Raw genomic sequence first — 18,943 nt, 5'->3', positions numbered from 1 at the left:
CATGGTCCTCTTGTTACCAAACTGGCACACAACTTGTATCACCATAAGATCTTAGTTCCTTTCTTGAACTAGCCAGATTTCATTATGGGTTCCAGAGTTATGGCCCCTGAAAGGGCCAGAATTAGCTCTTTAGAACTTGTCTGCACAATAGCAGCTTCATTTATGATTTGAATTTAATCAAACTTGCACAAAACTTATGTTGCCATAAGATCTCAGTTCCTTTATTGAACTGGCCAGATCCCATAATGGGTTCCAGAGTTATGGCCCCTGAAAGGGCCAGAATTAGCTATTTTGACCTTGTCTGCACAATAGCAACTTCATTTATGATTTGATTTTAACCAAACTTGCACACAACTTGTATCACCACAAGATCTTGGTTCCTTTCTTGTACTGGCCAGATTCCATCAGGGGTTCCAGAGTTATTGCCCCTGAAAGGTCCAAAATTGGCTATTTTGGCTTTTGCAGCCATATAGAGACTTCATTTATGGTTTCTTTTTATACAAACTTCCAAAATATCTTCAGCAACAATAAATCTTGGATTCCATGACAAATCAGATCCAATCGTAGGATATTTATATCTGATTACCTCCCCTGATTGTAGTCAAAACGGATTTATATCAGTAAGTACTTATAGGACTTATTTGAAATTTCATTATTGTCATTAGTTGGACTGAGCCAATCAGGGTAGATAGTAGGGATGGGAACGAATACTGAAATCAATATTCGAATATTCGGTTTGCCAGATTCGAATATATTCAAATATTCGGTTTGTTTTAATGGAAGCTTTGAATTCTTATTAAGTGATTGGCATATACACAACGTATTCATTTGTTTAATGCGTGGATCATCGTACGTAATAAGGCCAAAAAATGTTTGTTTCGGGTAACTCGATCCTACCTAGCAAAACCCGTCGATCCTAGCGTTTTATTTCACGATGATGTCAGTATAATCATGAACATATTTAACTAATTCAGTTTGTTAGCTTCAGAATGATACAAAAAATCAAAACGATTATAAATTAGACCGTCGCAATTTTATCTAAAAATAGCAGGTCGTCCCATTTAAACATGTGACGCGCTGTTGTATTACCACCGCCATTTTGAAAATTTTCAATTGGCATGTAAAAATTGTCGTGTAAAAAGCAAGTAAGGCAGACTTAAACCTCCTTCATTATGAACTTATGCATCAATCATATTTTATTTCTTGATTTTATTATAAAGTACTTCAAAATTTAATTCGAATACGGCCGATTGCGGATGAAAACCGATTCTGCGGATGGTCTGAAACGTCATACAAAATATTGTAAAAAAAAAGATCGACAGTATCTACAAGTTTGGTATTGTTTTCAAAAAAAATAATCTAGAACTTGTTACATAAAACAGGCGCCAATAAAAATGAACAAAAGATAAAAAGATATCACATTTACGCCTAATACAAACTGTTAATCTGTAGCGATGACCCCAGGTAATTATGCATTGCAATTTTCTTGTTAATTGGACATATTTTGACATGCATCTGACTCATTGATGCCTGTTGCAAACTGTTAATCAGTAACGATGGCCCCTGCCAATTATGCATTGCTATTTTCTTGTTAATTGGACATCCTTTGATACGCGATAAACAAACTTGACATGTTTTTTTCTGTAGAATTAGCATGCTCATATTGCCCAAAATCAATGATACTTACTTTGAAAAAAAAAATACAATTATTTACGAATATTCGAATTTGATTTTCATATTCGAATATTCGACCGATTTTCGAATATTCATTCCCATCCCTAGTAGATAACCATGGACTGATTTTATGTCAAATTACCTCCCTTTATTTCAAATTAAAATGGGTATATCTCCGTAACTAATGAAGATACTGATCTGAAATTTCATTTATGTCAACAGATTTATTTGGCAGATCCTTCTTTTGTTCACTTTCAACAGTTTTTTTTAGCTCATCTGATTTTTTGAAAAAAAATGATGAGTTATTGTCATCACTTGAGCGGTTGTCGGCGTCGGCGTCGGCGTTGCCTGGTTAAGTTTTATGTTTAGGTCAGCTTTTCTCCTAAACTATCAAAGCTATTGCTTTGAAACTTGGAATACTTGTTCACCATCATAAGCTGACCCTGTATAGCAAGAAACATAACTCCATCTTGCTTTTTGCAAGAATTATTGCCCCTTTTGGACTTAGAAAATATCAGATTTCTTGGTTAAGTTTTATGTTTAGGTCAACTTTTTCTCTTAAACTATCAAAGCTATTGCTTTAAAACTTGCAACTCTTGTTCACCATCATAAGCTGACCCTGTACAGCAAGCAACATAACTCCATCCTGCTTTTTGCAATAATTATTGCCCCTTTTGGACTTAGAAAAATCATTTTCTTGGTTGAATATTATGTTTAAGTCAACTTTTCTCATAAACTATCAAAGCTATTGCTTTAAAACTTGCAACAGTTTTTCACCATCATAAGTGGACACTGTACATCAAGAAACATAACTCTATCCTGCTTTTTGCAAGAGTGATGGCCCTTTTTAGACTTAGAAAATCATGGGTAGGACAATATTTCTATTATACAAAAAAAATCAGATGAGCGTCAGCACCCGCAAGGCGGTGCTCTTGTTTTTAATTACTTCCCTTTTATGTTACTATAAATAGCTTATTTTTAGTAACTTTTTTATTATTGGCCGTAGGGAAAAACCGAGACCACTTTTCTGTGGTACAACATGGATGGTACCTCCAATTTTTAGGTGTATTTTGACATAAATGTACCTTGTAAGAATTTTTTTTTTTTTTTTTTTTTTGGTAAAATTTCTTTCCTTTGTTGTTCCTGCCCTTTGGACTTAAATATTTTTTCTGAGGACCTACTTGTCCTCAAGTGCAATGATAACAGGTGAGTGATATAGGGCCATCATGACCCTCTTGTTTCATAAATTCATAAATTCCCACAAAACAAAGTAACCCATTCATGGATCTTCAGCTGCAAGTATAGATCACTATAGGGTAGAGTTTTCTCCTTGGTTTGGTAAAGCATAAGAACAAACAAACCATGGCACATTACTGTTACACATAACTTGTGTATATCTGGAATTAAAGTATCTTTGACCCCAGTCACCCCACCCCCATTCACACAAACTATCTGTTTGGCGGTAATATAAATTCACTGAATAAACATGTGGGTGTTTTAATTTTCACTGCATTTTCATAAGTATGCATAGTTAAAATCCAACCCGGAAACATACAAATACAATAGTACATATGATTACAAGAAGTATCTAAAAAAAGAAAGATAGGGCATTAGAAATGATAAAACAAGATTGAGTTTCAGCCTTCTGAATCATTTTTTGAATGATTAAAATGTATCTTTACTTGCAGAGACTTTAATACATTTAACAGTATTAAATCATTTTGAGGAGGTCATACATTATGTGGTCTATTGTTTTGATTTCACTTTAAAGCAAATATTTTTGACTGATGATTATATAACAATCATTAGTTTAACATTCATTGTCATGCCTTTAACCTTAAGCCTGCTGGCGGCAAGTGATTTTGTCCCAGAACGTCCATCTGTTCGCTGTTCAGTCAGTAAATTTTCAGTGAACATCCCTTTGAACAATAAGCGGTGCTGCCCAAATTGAATGATGGACCAGTCCATTTTAGAAATTTAGCAGGGCGAAGGTCAAGACGATGGAGGACTGATGGAAGAAAATTAGTTGGTTTTGAATGCCAGTACATGTTGAAAATCTTGTATAATGGTGTCCTTATTTTTTGTTATTTGATTGAACTTTGTACAGTTATCACTTACTGTTATTATAGTGAATTTGAGTGAAGCACTATTTTTATGCCCCTGGCATCTACTGATGCGGGAGGCATATAGTGATTGTCCCATTCGTCTTTTCGTCCGTCCGTACAAGGTTAACCAAATGGGACCGTTTCGTCTAGCATCAATACCCCTTACTAGAATGACTTGATATTAATGCAGATGTAACCTGTGACCATTCCTCATCTTCAAACATCCCCTGACCTCAGTTTGACCTTGACCTCGTTTTGTACTTAGGTTGCTTTATATGGGCCATCTCTTGGTTAACCAAATGGGAACGTTTCGTCTAGCATCAATACCCCTTACTAGAATGACTTGATACTAATGCAGATGTAACCTGTGACCATTCCTCATCTTCAAACATCCCCTGACCTCAGTTTGACCTTGACCTCGTTTTGTACTTAGGTTGCTTTATATGGGCCATCTCTTGGTTAACCAAATGGGAACGTTTCGTCTAGCATCAATACCCCTTACTAGAATGACTTGATACTAATGCAGATGTAACCTGTGACTATTCCTCATCTTCAGACATCACCTGACCTCACTTTGACCTTGACCTTGTTTTGGACTTGGGTTGCTTTGTATCGACATGGATGCCACCGGGGCCATCAATCATTTATTGAACACAGCTCCTTGTTCTTAATATTTTGTGTCTGAATGGTTCGAAACCATTGATAAGCAATTTTTTTCTGCCGCTCCAGGGTTTCAGAAATCTGCAAATTTATTGGTAGCCCATTGGGCTACCAAAATTTTAATCTGGTAGCCCGAACATTTAAGTTTATTTGGCAATGGCCATTTCGGTTTATTTACTATGTGCTTCTATACTACAGTGGATGGAATGATAAATTATTAGAGGTTTCATAATTTTAGCCGTACGCACATTGTTATTAATTTTGTTCTCTTAAATAGTAATTATCATTACTCCTTTTTCTCATTTTAAAACATAAAACTACATGTTTTTAAACTGAGAAATATCATCAGGAGTACTCCTGATTGTTATAGCAACATGGCAATAAAAGAGTAATGCAAATCAATTTTTATAAACTTGCAAATCCATTAGAACTTACTAACTTAGAGCTGTATGAATTGTAATTTATCTCAAAATTATTTAAAGTTGATCCTGTCTGATCTAAACATCTTCCTGCTTTAGTAAACAGACTAGAACCGCGTATATAGCGTATCTCAGTTTCTTGACACTGTGTATTCACTTATCTGAATTTATGTTTGTCCAAAATTCTGTATACTTTCTGATATTTTGCAAAATCACGGTCGATTTTTTTGCATGTTATGCAAGTATTTAAATTGAAAAGCATAAACAATCAGTGTAGGCACTAAACTGCCTCAAAATCAAATATTTGTTCCTTCTGATCGCTCGATAAATATTGAGGTCAGCAAAACCGAAAGTACACTTTGGCAGGTGGTGCTAAAATGACGTAATTTTAAGACTGGTTTGCATATTGTTTTAAACAATACCTATCAGCAACTTTGATGTTATTGGATCAGTCTATTTTCAGTCTTGCACATGTTTTTGTAAACATTTGCCTGCGGTAGGATTAAATGGGTAATTGTTTGCCGATTTAGACAGTAGGTGTTAAGATAATTAAAGCCTCAGGCATGTATCCCTTGATAAACAAGGGGATTATAGACAACTATCAAAATTATATTTGAAGACTAAATTATTGATTTCCAGCTACTCGAAACGGAGTTTCAAGGTAGCCCGCCGGGCACGCTCTGAAAAAATTTAGTAGCCCGACAGAATTTTCTGGTAGCCCCCGGGCTCCAGACATGGGATTTCTGAAACCCTGCGCTCTATAATTCCAGATCATTGTTCTTGGTTAATTGTTTAAAGGTGCAAAATAAAGGCAAATGAATAGACATAAATTTTAGAAAAAAGACTACACATTTTGAAATGTAGTATTAAACATTACGATAGCCGTGCAATATTCCCTTGAAATCAACACATGTACAGAGAAACAAATGATTGTTTCTGTATTTTCTTAGACTGACATGGGGGGTCATTTTGTCCTACTTTCCTGTTTATCGCTTTTCCATAATCGGTCGGAAATTCTTCGGGATCATGTGATTTTAAAATTGTTTCAAACGAATATCCATTTAAGACGCGCAACAAAATAACTGTATTTCCATGATGGTAATTATGCACGACTTGCACGAAAAATATGAGATGTACAAAATTTAAATTTAAAATTGACAGTGACATATATTAGGCCAAGACAATGTGTTTAATGTCTAAAATCTTATTAAATTAATGTAGCCATGTGTACATAAATAAGTGTATTTAGGTAACTTTGTTTCTGCAGTGTAAGACAGTTCCTTATTTATATTCTTAAAATTATACTGAAAAGAGATTAACTGAAAAAGTTTACAGACGAAGTTGTAAAACACTTTTATTCGGGAAGGGCCTGAATTGTCCTTATGAAAACTTGTAGTAAAGCTGTATATTACCTGTATTATAAGAATGATTTTCATGAAGTTTTTGTGAGTTACAAAATTGTTGAATTCCATGTGCTAAGTTTGTAAAAATCACGTTATCGTTTGGGCATATGATATATTTTGCATCTATTTATAATTTATAGCCTCGTTTCAGAGGATTCTTCCGAAAAAGTCCGAAGATGCTCGACGGGTTCGTAAGCAGTCGGAAAGCATACTTTCGTTTTGCAACATTTTTTGTTAATTTGTTAGTTATTCTTGAACATATTCATGACTATTTGGTCAGAACCGATGCAGTGGGCCATATTTTCAGTAAATAGGAAGTCTCAGCTACAAACTCTGGTTTTCATATAATACTCTTTCGGGTTTTAGTAATGGACCTTTAATTCAAACAAAAAAAGGTCAATTTGTTGGGTGGAGCAGTGTGCATTAGGCTCCTTTTTAGTCGAATAAGTTTACATATTAAAAGGATTCATTACAGGCTCCGAAAATTCTTGTTGACCTGCCTTTTATTGGGCAGCATGATAATTGTTATCAACAACAACTATTAAATTTTTTAACGGTTCTTTTTCCAGGCCTTGAAGAAATATGTAGAAATGTAAGTTATGCCATTTTTTTATCTAATTAAAATTATTTCGATTGTGTGTTATGGAATTTGAGTGGGTAATTTATCATACTTAAACAAGAGGAAATAGACAGATGAATTATTGCTTATAATTTTAGTGATAAAGAAAATTGCTTGATACGTTATGAATTGACCCGATCAATTATTACAAACATTTTGCAAATGTGGACATGATTCTTTGATTTGTTAACCGATTTGTATTCATTTACTTGCTGCTAATTTTCATACGCAGAAGTTTTTGATTAATGTGATCATCGAATCAGAAGGATGGTGCAGATGTGCTCTTGTGACTCTGAAATGAATGAAAGAGATTTTTGTTTTCTCATATTTGTAAACTTTAATAGTTTAATATTTAGACTTTGTGATTATTAATTGCTGCGTAATCTTAAGTATTATGTTGCTTCAAAAAAGTAATATTTAGAATTATAAATAGATTGTGGTGAGTACATGATAACTGATGTATGTTTGTGTTCACAAGTTTTTGTGTTTTTGTCTCAGAATGATTCACATCCTCACACAATGAAAAAAAGTGATGTAATTATGTAATGCCGTTATTTGTCACGTTAGGAACATGAAGGCTTATCTCTTTGTAGAAAGAGTAGAAAGCAGATGGTTCTTACTAGATAGATTGTTCGTGCATACATGGTTAAAAACATGGGTATTGAAAAGTACTGCGGAATTACGCAGATTTAAGAATGCCATTTTTCAGCAGTATCTATAAACTTTAGCTTATTTTATGGATCCCTTAATAATGACAGTACTGGCATCTTCTAAGCAACTGACAACTTCCCCAAATGAAATAAAACGTGATGTAATTTGTATGAATACTTTCAAAATAGCAGCTTTTTTTTTTAACCATGGAGACAAAATAATTGTGCAGCAGTGCCAGTTAATCATGATGCTTGGCTAATCAACAATTTGTTTGCAAAACGTTGTGTTTGCATGGATTCGCACATGTTGACAAATTGCAATTACAATCGACTCTGGCGTAGTAAATAATTTTATTTATTTTCACAGTTCTCGCAAAAATCAAATCAGTAATTGAAGCTTAAATTATGAAAGTGGCGTGTATTCAACTCATTTTGATTAGCGATAGTTAAGGGCAACTTAAATTTCCCTTGGAGGTTAGATTTGAGCAATTTAAGTCTGAAGCTCCAAAGCAATTCTCTCGTCCAAGTCGCCCACTTGCTAGAGCCCTGGGTAATGACTATATATTCTGCTGGTGGGACAGACCACTCTGGCATGAGTTTGTTTATATAATGAAAAAATATATATGCTGTTTGAAAGGACTGTTAGGACTTTTGGTAATAAGTATTTTGGTATGTTAGAGGGCTCAGTGGTATGAATATGGTAAAAACAGCTAATGAAATGGAATTTATAGGTATAAATAAGGTAATGATGGTAATGTGTCATCGACCGACCATATATTTACTCTTTTTGTGTTGGACTGTATGTGTTCATACATCTGTCTACCTTTAATGTCGTGCAAGTGTATCTATTTTTGGCAGTGTCCCTCATTACAGCAGTGTTTACGTAAATAAATCTTCACGTTTTTTGTGTTTTGATATAAAGTTTGTGATCTTGCAAGTTATAAGTTTACCCTAGTTTTCAACAAAAGACGTGTTGATGAAAGAAAAGGACTTTAGAATTTTTCAAATTTTGAATAACAAGACATGGATTTAAGATAAGGTGTAAAAAGTTTTTGGGGACACGAGGTAAAATGAACTGATATATTTGATTTATATTCAGCGGGATTATTTATTAGCCTTTAAGTGACAAGAGTGTATATTTATGCGAGTTATTTCTTTGTTGCTAGATATGTTTAATTATTGATGAAGCATATTGATTTAAATGTTTAGAATGCATTTCTTTGTTTTATCATTCTTATAACCATTGTTAAATACTTGAACTAACATTTCATGTTGTGATTACCAATACTGTGATCTATTGTTGCGAAAACAATGCTGTTGTTGAGTATCTGTCGATGAGCATTTCGCATATTCATATATATAAACTGAATTAACATTAAAAGTTGCAAGCATTTCGCATATTGAACTGAATAAGTTGAATTTGATAAAAGTTTGTGTATATATATGTTATTTGTTCTTGATACCTATGGTAATAGTTCATTTTCTCTTCATTTTTTTATGACCTGGTTGACAGTGATGTTTTTTATACATTTTGCTATTTTAATGCTAAATATCTAATTTGTCTAAGTTGAAGTAGCATTATGCTGAATTACGCTAAGATGCAATTCACGCTTTCTCATTCTGGCATGTGCTTTCTTTATTAAGGCTTTTTTTTAATGAGTTGGTATATAAAAAACCTTTGTTAATAATTCTGAGGAAATACCAAAGAAAAAACAGCATTGATTTCTGACATAAGATAGGATTTTCCCTTCATCACAAACATCATGTAACAATTGTGTCTGCTCCATATAACTTAAACCCCTTGAAAGATTTTCATGAAACTTTGGTCAAATTATTACCTCATCAAGACAATGTGCAGAACTCATGAGTCAGCCATGTTGGCTCAAGGTCAAGGTCACAACTCAAGGTCAAAGGTTTGAGCCTCCCATTTTGTGCCCGCTCTGTATCTTCTAAACCCCTTGAAGACTTTTCATGAAACTTGGGTCAAATTATCACCTCATCAAGAAGATGTGCAGAACTCATGAGTCAGCCATGTTGGCTCAAGGTCACAAGTCAACGTCAAAGGATTGAGCCTTCCATTTTGTGTATGCTCTGTATCTCCTAAACCCTTAGAAGGATTTTAATATGACTTGGCTGTAATATTCCCCTTTTCAAGACGATGTGCAGAACTCAAAATTCACCCATGTCAACTCAAGGTCAAGGTCACAACTCAAATGTTTGAGCCTTCAATTTCCTAAATGATCCCTCATCAATACCATCAACCCTTTCACTATCCATAACAGCGGCAGGGGATATACATGTAGCTGTCTTTCAGACTGCCTTGTTTAAAATGCAGAAGAAAATTACTGTGAACAAAATATATACATTTCGTATATCAGTAGTCTGCAGAGCTAGTCTAGTTTACCACTAGGATAAGGTGTAAGCCAGTCAGTTCACAGGTGACACAGGTTCCAGTCCCCTGGGCTCCAAGGTTATAAATCTGAGTTTGGAGACAGTTGTCAAAGGGTAGCTTTGACATTCAATGATCAGTTTAAAAAATTAGCTCAGAATTGGCCAATTAAATGCTGAAGTTCTGAGACATGCAAAGAATAGGTAGAGCTACATGATTCACCTGTCTGTTGGGATCTGCATCAGTGTCCCAGTTTGATTAAGGTTTTGTATGTAATTTGGTATAACTTCACACTTACAAACTGACTTACATTACACAGTTTTTAGAAAAGTATGCCAATTTTTCATCTTAGCAATTTTTTTTATGCCCCCGAAGGGAGGCATATAGTTTTTGAACCGTCTGTCTGTCTGTCGGTCTGTCAGTCTGTCGGTCTGTCAGTCTGTCCGCAATTTTCGTGTCCGGTCCATATCTTTGTCATCGATGGATGGATTTTCAAATAACTTGGCATGAATGTGTACCACAGTAAGACGACGTGTCGCGCGCAAGACCCAGGTCCGTAGCTCAAAGGTCAAGGTCACACTTCGACATTAAAGGATAGTGCATTGATGGGCGTGTCCGGTCCATATCTTTGTCATCGATGGATGGATTTTCAAATAACTTGGCATGAATGTGTACCACAGTAAGACGACGTGTCGCGCGCAAGACCCAGGTCCGTAGCTCAAAGGTCAAGGTCACACTTAGACGTTAAAGGATAGTGCATTGATGGGCGTGTCCGGTCCATATCTTTGTCAACCATGGATGGATTTTCAAATAACTTGGCATGAATGTGTACCACAGTAAGACGACGTGTTCCGCGCAAGACCCAGGTCCGTAGCTCAAAGGTCAAGGTCACACTTAGACGTTAAAGGATAGTGCATTGATGGGCGTGTCCGGTCCATATCTTTGTCATCCATGGATGGATTTTCAAATAACTTGGCATGAATGTGTACCATAGTAAGACGACGTGTCGTGCGCAAGACCCAGGTCCGTAGCTCAAAGGTCAAGGTCACACTTAGACGTTAAAGGTCATTTTTACTGATAGTGCATTGATAGGCATGTCCGGTCTATATCTTTGTCATTCATGCATGGATTTTAAAATAACTACGCATGAATGTGTGACACAGTAAGACGACGTGTCACACGCAAAACCCAGCTCCGTAGGTCAAAGGTCCTAAACTCTAACATCGGCCATAACTACTCATTCAAAGTGCCATCGGGGGCATATGTCTTCCTATGGAGACAGCTCTTGTTTAATGTAAATTTTGCTTTAAGATAAAAAAAATTACTAAGAGTAGAAAATATTTAATTTAGCGGGCACATATTTTCGTGGCTTTGGCCAAGACAGCTGTTTAGTGGGGATATAAGTCTTTGGACAAATAAGAAATGGGAATTATATTGCTTCATGGGAATTCAGTTTCATGGGCTGACTCTGCCTGGAAATCCTTGAAAATAAGTCCTCTCAGTAGCTTAGTTACTATAATTGAGCCATGCCATGAGAAAACCAACAAAGTGGGTTTGTGACCAGCATGGATCCAGACCAGCCTGTGCACCCGTGCAGTCTGGTCAGGATCCGTGCTGTTCGCTAATGGTTTCTCAATATACTATGAAAGCGAACAGCATGGATCCTGACCAGACTGCACGGATGCGCAGGCTGTTCCGGATCCATGCTGGTCGCAAACCCACTATGTTGGTTTTCTCATGGCACGGCTCATATTAATTAAATGCTTTTGAATTCAACTCAGTCATAACATCATTTAATAATAATAATGTTCCTATATAAAATTAAATTTAAGACCATGAAGACATTCGCCCCAGATTTGTTCTAGTTTTGTTTTTGATAAAAAGGTATCAAGGACAACCATAATCCAATAGGTACAGATACAACATGATAAGTTGGTGAGTAATGAACTCTGGGAAAGTCAATATAAAGAATGAAAAAGAAATCAGGTGCATTTCAGATTGAGAGGAGGTAATTTACCAGTGGGTTTTCTGAGGTTTGCAATTAATGTACTAAGAAAACGTTGGGAAACCATACTGTGTTTATGATCTTGTCAAAGCTGTAGAAATGGTCTGTCTAAATGAATAAAAATGGTTGGTGTAAAGTTTACATCTCCCTTTATATAGTGACAGAAAATTCTTACTTTTGTTGTGCGTTCCTTTTTTGCTGAGTGGTTAGGTTTATTAAGGTCACCAGTTTCGATTCAGTTTCACCACAGTCACCAGGGTTTGAAATTTCACTTGGAAGTGTAGAATTCTTCCATGTGAGGAAACTCTCAAGCCAGCTAGCTGAAATAATGCCTAGAGGGGCTCCTGGGGTCTTTCCTTTACAATGAAAAGCTGGAAAGTCACTATAATGTTATGATCAATAAATGTGTCGTTAATTTAGCATTAAATCTGACAAAATAAATAAAAAATTACATTTATTGAAAATGACCCAGAGTGGTAAAGGAAAATTAATTAATACCTTTAAATTCAGGTCATTCAACTCCTCTTTGGTTTATATAATGTAATGGCTGTCAAATTATCATCCTCCATTTATACTTTGTATATCATTTTGGATATCTTCCAGAAACTTATATGGTTCCTTGGTCATTAAATATATATTATACAGTAGTATGTAATTTATATGTACAAATAAGCATCTTTTATCGGTTCATGTAGGTGATACAGTTTATGGTTTTAAGTCGAGTTTTGGGATGTTTTTAAATGTGGGTAAGTTGTGTTTTTTTTAAAATAAATTTGGACTTTTTTAAATCAAGATTTGGTTTTGATGTGAAGAATTTATTGAAAGAACTTACAGCAATTCATACAGTTTTGGGATGTTACGCATTGAACAAAGTTGGTCAATAGCTCTTCGTAGATAATTTTTAGCTCCACTATCCGGAGAATAGGGGTGCTATTCTACTTGCGTTGGCATTGGCGTTGCCGTGAGCTTTCTTAGTTTAAGTTTTTTGGCAACTTTTGTTTTTCTTTGTTACTATTACTTATATCTTACTGTAACTGTTCAGCATGCAAACAAAGTATGTGCAGGGGCTGGGCCCATTATACCCAAGGTCAAGGTCACCAAAGTGTTATACTTAGGTTATTTTTAAGGTTAAAGTTTTTCAGCAACCTTTGTTTTTCTGTCATATCTTTGTTACTGTTGCATATATCTTACTGTAACATCAAATAAACATTGTCCAGCATACAAACAAAATATGTGCAGGGGCTTGGCCCATTATACATAAGGCCAAGGTCACCAAGGTGTTATACTTAGGTTATTTTTAAGGTTAAATTTTTTAGGAACCTTTGTTTTTCTGTCATATCTTTGTTATGATTGCTTATATGTTACTGTAAGTTCACATAAGCATACAAACAAATTTTACAAAGTATGTGCAGGGGCTGGGCCCATTAGACCCAAGGTCAAGGTCACCAAGTTGTTATACTTGGAATTATTCTCATGTTAATTTTTTTCCAAAGCTTTGTTTATAGACATATCTTTAGTATTTTAAAAGATAATGACTTGAAATTAAAAATATTTCTTTATAATCATCATCTGCTTGTGTGGTTACAATCCCCATAACCTAATTGTATTTTTGACTAAATTATGCCTCTTTCAATGCTTAAAGTTTTTTTTGGCAATCTTTGCTTTCTGGATATAACTTTAGTACAAAATAAGATAATGACTTGAAACTTAAAATGTATCTTTATTATCATCATCGTCTGCTATAACAATAAATGACATAAATAAAATAAAATAAAATAAAATAAAAAAAATTGAAATATAATTTGAGTTTAGCAAAGTCTTTATACTAAATATGTGCATGTAGTTTCTTGGACTGTTTTTATGCCCCCACTTTTGGGGGGTGCATATAGATTTGCCCTTGTCCATCCGTCCTTACGAGAATGTTGTGTCACGCCTAGCTCCAAAAGTATCTGACCTAGAGTCACAAAACTTTACAGGAATGTTGGTCAGCATGTGTAGTTGTGCACCTGGGGTTTTGCGTCCGGATTCATTCAGTCATTTAGGAGTTATGGTCCCTGACTTTGTAAAAATTGGTCATTTTAGTGTTGTGTCGCTCCTAGCTCCAAAAGTATTTGACGTAGAGTCACAAAACTTTACAGGAATGTTGGTCAGCATGTGTAGTTTTGCACCTTGGGCTCCAGTCCGGATTCATTCAGAGTTATGGCCCCTGACTCAGTAAAAAATTGGTCATTTTAATGTTGTGTCGTACGTAGCTCCAAAAGAATTTGACCTAGAGTCACCAAAGTTTACAGGAATGTTGGTCAGTATGTGAAGTTGTGCACCTGGGGTTTCGCATCCAGATTCATTCAGTCATGTAGGAGTTATGGCCCCTGACTTAGTTAAAAATTGGTCATTTTGATGTTGTTTCGCGCCTAGCTCCAAAAGTATTTGACCTAGAGTCACCAAAGTTTACAGGATTGTTGGTCAGCATGTGCAGTTGTGCACCTTGGGTTTTGCGTCCGGATTCATTCAGTCATGTAAGAGTTATGGCCCCTGACTTAGTTAAAAATTTGTCATTTTAATGTTGTGTAGCGCGTAGCTCCAAAAGTATTTGACCTAAAGTCACCAAAGTTTACAGGAATGTTGGTCAGGATGTGCAGATGTGCACCTGGGGTTTCACGTCCAGATTCATTCGGTATTGTAGGAGTTATGGCCCCTGACCTAGGAAAAAATTTGTGTCCTTTGTCATGTAGTGGGGGCATCTGTGTCCCATTGACACATTTCTAGTTTTCTAATATAATTTAATTCCATCAAAATAAAGAATATCAGTACTCTTTCTATACTTGACCTTTAACCCCTCCGAGTAGTAGGGTCTTTTTATATCTTTGTGTATATTCCTTTTAAAGTAGAGGTCTCTTATTGAGACATAAATTCATTTTACTGTCAATTTGTCAAATCGCCGAGTAGTCTTATGGATAGCTCTTGTTGTCAGAATGATATAAAGTACTGTTTAATATAAATTACTGTATGACAGCCATTATATAGATAGCTACAATACTTGGTAAATAAAAACTGCGACTTTAACATTTTTGCTTTGTCGATTCCATGCTATTAAACATAAAACTGTTAAGTCAGTAGTTATTATCCAATCTTCACCAAACTTAGTCACAGTATTTATGAGTGTAATACCTCTGACAGGGCAATAACCTGCAGTCAGATAGTCCCAGTTTTTTCTCGGGTTATGGCCTTTGAACTACATAAAATTGCAATAAATTGATAGTGTCTGCTTAATGACTAGGCAGTTCTTATCCAATGTCCACCAAACTCAGAATATTTATTGGCATGTTGTCTTGGCCAAACTCTATAACCAGTGGGTTAGTCTACTATGTTTCTGTAGAGTTATGTCCCTTGAATTTGTCAATATTGAGAAAATTGACAAGAATAGTAAAGTCAGAAGTAATTTGATTTGACAGGCATATAATTGTGACAGATTTTGCATTCTTATTCTTGCTTCTGTTACCTGCCTGCTTAGCTCAATGGGGAGAGCGCAGATCTACGGATCGTGGAGTCTCAAGTTCGATCCTGGCTGGGCCATATGCTCTCCAAGACGATTAGACTGCTTTTAACTTCATTGAACTCGATCATCACTTCTGTCCAATTTTTACATGATTTCAGGACTGAGCACATCTTGTAAAGTGCAAGCATTAATTTTGGTACCTGGCCTCGCAAACTTATGGGATGTGCAATACATAGCGAGAATCAGAGTATTACAGTGTTCCAGGCGAGAATCTCATACGTACTGTTGTATCAAAGTATGTTTAATGAGCACAGTCTATGCACAGTTTGTTCTAAAGTAATAAAACACATCCCTGACCCAAGTATCTATGGCTTTTTGTACTGTTATTAAGTAACATCTGTATTTTTCCATAGCTTCTCTTTAATTAACATGCGCTATATTTGTTCCCAAAGGTCTTTCAGAAATATTGGAAATCAGAATCCATTAGAAAATCTGCTCATTACATACAGACTAATAGGGTTTTCTACAATTCACATTGACATGCATATGAGAAGGACTTAATTATTGTTCTTATATGTATATATAGAAAGCATTAATTGGGAATCTGGTTTCTCTTCTCTATAGAGACTACCTCGTGACAGTGGATCAGGAATGAGGTGTCGAGAGTAACTAATACAATGTATAAGTTGTAGAACTTGCTTCACAATCAACGTAAAAAAATTATATATATACAAAAATATATATGCATCTATTCTGATTCTTATAGCTTGTCCGAGCCATGAACCTTGAGTCAAGAGCGGTCCTACCTTGGGGATTTATGAGTTTGATGGTACAAACTAAATTTTAAGATAAAATTCAACTTTTTTTCTTCCGGGGAAATGTACCCTTACCTTTTATCTTGTTTACAGTGTAATCAACTTGTCATAAACCAGGCAAAGGATGTTTACCAAAAATATCTGTAAGCACCTTTGCATGGACCTTACTAAATTTTGTAAAATTGATTAAAAAGATCTGTAGCACATAATGTAATTTTCGTCGTTTGAAGTGATGAATTAGACGAAAATTTATTTCCGTTTGTCCAGTAACTCCGATAGGCGTCGTATTATTTTCTGCACGAAGTTTTCGTGCGTGTAAGAGTGTAAGTTTTTTCCATTCAGCCTTGGGAACAGAACACGATAGACATTTATATTTTTTAAGGGCTGAAAGATGTGTTACCTTCAATATGAATTTGATACATTTGATATTAATGCTTTGTCGTAATTTCTTGATTATGTTGAGCATTGTCATGTATACATAATGATTTATGTTTATCTTAAAATAATGTTGGAAAAGTGTATGATATGTTGTGATGGAAAAATTAAAACAGTCGGTCTGTCGGTTCCCTACGGCTTATACCAAAAACACAAGTGTTTCTTGTTTTCTAGTTCTTATGTAAACTATCGGAGGTGTGGTCTATAAGGGAAGAAGGATTTTCACCAGAGTTGGTTGTAAGCATTCTTGAATGAACCTTTCTCTGTTTAGCATAAGTAGTACCTGAGATTATGCGGCACAGGGCTTAAAATAGGTAAACAGATAAATCACCTCTTATAAACTGCTTCATCACCAAACTTGGTCATAAGCATGTTTCTGTAAGCCTTGGTTCAAATAGTTCGGGTCCACACTAGGGCGTGCAGTTAAGATCTTAAAAACATTTAAGCAACTTATTCCGTTGAACCCCAGCCATAGATTAGATTCATGGAACTTGGTTAGATTATCATTCTTGCATGAAACATTTCAAGCAAAATTAACTGATCATCATATAAAGATACATGTATATTATTAAGTGACATACTCTTAAAAAACAGCAGTACAACAAACAAAAACTTACAATATTGAATCTTTGTTGATTTTTAAAGGTGCGCAGCTAGGTTAATCATATTTTTGTTAATGAATGGATTTATTCAAAACTTTTCACAACTAATCATTTACACTTATTAGTGTTCACTGAGATTTTATATGTGTTAAATTTTCACTGAAAGTGTTTTAAAATTTGACTTTCCTATCATGGTTGCCCAACCAAGATAGCGTTATTTTAGCATAAGTATAAATTTAATAAAGGAATAATGTGAATATAAGTACAATTGTATTACATTTGTCAGAGGTTAGCCTTGACAAGTATAAATTCATTAGAAATGCAAGTTTACGAAATTGATATTCCCTCCCTTTGCCAATTTCGGTTGCGCAACCAAGATGGAGATTGAAAATAGATGAATTGGGAAGCTACACACTAATTTAAACTTGCCTTTTGTTTCAGGTAGTTGAAATATTCCAATATTTATCAAATGCAAATGTAAAACAAGAAATTCTGTTGAAATCCAAAAAAATGTCCACTTTTTAAATACTTTTATATTAAAGGGAGGTAATTACAAAATTTCACGAAAAGTAATGAAATATACATTTCCATTAGGGTTCTTGCTCAATGCAATGGGTCTTTCTGTTGCTTAACTCTTACCCTGCTAAATTTCTGTAATGAACTTGTCCATCTTTGAATTTGGACTGTACCATTAACTGTTTAAAGGGGTGCTTACCAAAAACATACTGACTGTATGGCGAACAGTGCAGACCATGATTTGACTGCATGGATGTGCAGGCTGATCTTGGTCAGCACTGGACTGGTCGCAAAGGCAGAATCAATCGTGTCAAGCAGGCAAAGGGTAAAATAAATCTCTAACAGAATATATGAAAACTGAAAAATCATCATAACACGTTGCCCAAATGTGACTGCATGACCACCTTTAAACAGAAGTTACTGACTATCAAGATTAAAGCTGATCTTGAAGGAAATGAAGAGAAAAAAAATTGGAGATAATTTTTATTGATTTGAACAGTAGAGATAACACAAGGAACTTCGAACATTATTTATGAATTAAGAATTTTAAGCATTTGACAGAATTTTGGCTCACTTTAAACTATTGATTGAATCAAGTGTTTTGTGGGGGGTAGACTTCATATTACTACAGTTTTGAAATACTCTCTAAACCTTCCTTGCTAGATTATAGTTCACATAGTTTTTCAAAATCTTCCGCATACACTAAGGTAAACACATCAAAATATTCCGCATACACTAAGGTAAACACATCCTCCATAAAAACTGCCTCGGTAGCCTAGTGGTAGAGCGTCCGCTTCAAGTGAGGGAGGTCGTGGGTTCGATCCCCAGCCGTGTCATGCCGAAGACATAAAAAATGGTACTAGTAGCTTCCTCGCTTAGCGCTCAGCATTAAGAGGATAGTGCTAGGACTGGTCAGCTCGGTGTCAGTATGTGACCGGGTGGGGTATCATGCCACGTGTCTACGGCGTGATATTCCAGTGTCTAAGGCAGCAATATAAAGTTTGGCATTGTGCTCACTGCTACAAGTAGGCACCGTCGTTTATATGACTGAAAAATTGTTGAAAAAGACGTTAAACCCGAACACACACACACATCCTCCATAATAAACAACCCCTTTTATGGTGTACAATGTGTTGGAGTGGGGGTGGGGGGTGG

At 35.4% G+C, this 18,943-nt stretch overlaps 2 protein-coding genes across 5 annotated transcripts in view; both read left to right on the top strand.

Moving 5' to 3' along the window:
* Nucleotides 1-18,943, top strand: part of LOC123563897 (voltage-dependent anion-selective channel protein 2-like) — a 372,548-nt gene that overhangs the window by 100,531 nt on the left and 253,074 nt on the right. The window lies entirely within an intron of this gene.
* LOC123562184 (E3 ubiquitin-protein ligase MARCHF8-like) overlaps nt 1-18,943 on the top strand; it is a 57,649-nt gene that overhangs the window by 7,314 nt on the left and 31,392 nt on the right. The window contains exon 2 of one of the 4 annotated variants that reach the window (XM_053536550.1): nt 6,831-6,853. The exons of 1 other annotated variant lie outside the window; for it this stretch is intronic. The gene's annotated coding sequence lies outside the window, so the exon portion shown is untranslated. Of the gene's footprint in view, nt 1-6,830; nt 6,854-8,216; nt 8,596-11,691; nt 12,671-18,943 lie in introns of those variants that run through there. 2 more of the 4 variants (XM_053536547.1, XM_053536549.1) reach the window with 2 other exon arrangements.

This window comes from Mercenaria mercenaria, chromosome 2 (assembly GCF_021730395.1).
Source record: "Mercenaria mercenaria strain notata chromosome 2, MADL_Memer_1, whole genome shotgun sequence".
Lineage (NCBI taxonomy): Eukaryota > Metazoa > Mollusca > Bivalvia > Venerida > Veneridae > Mercenaria > Mercenaria mercenaria.
This window is presented reverse-complemented; position numbering and strand designations above follow the sequence as displayed.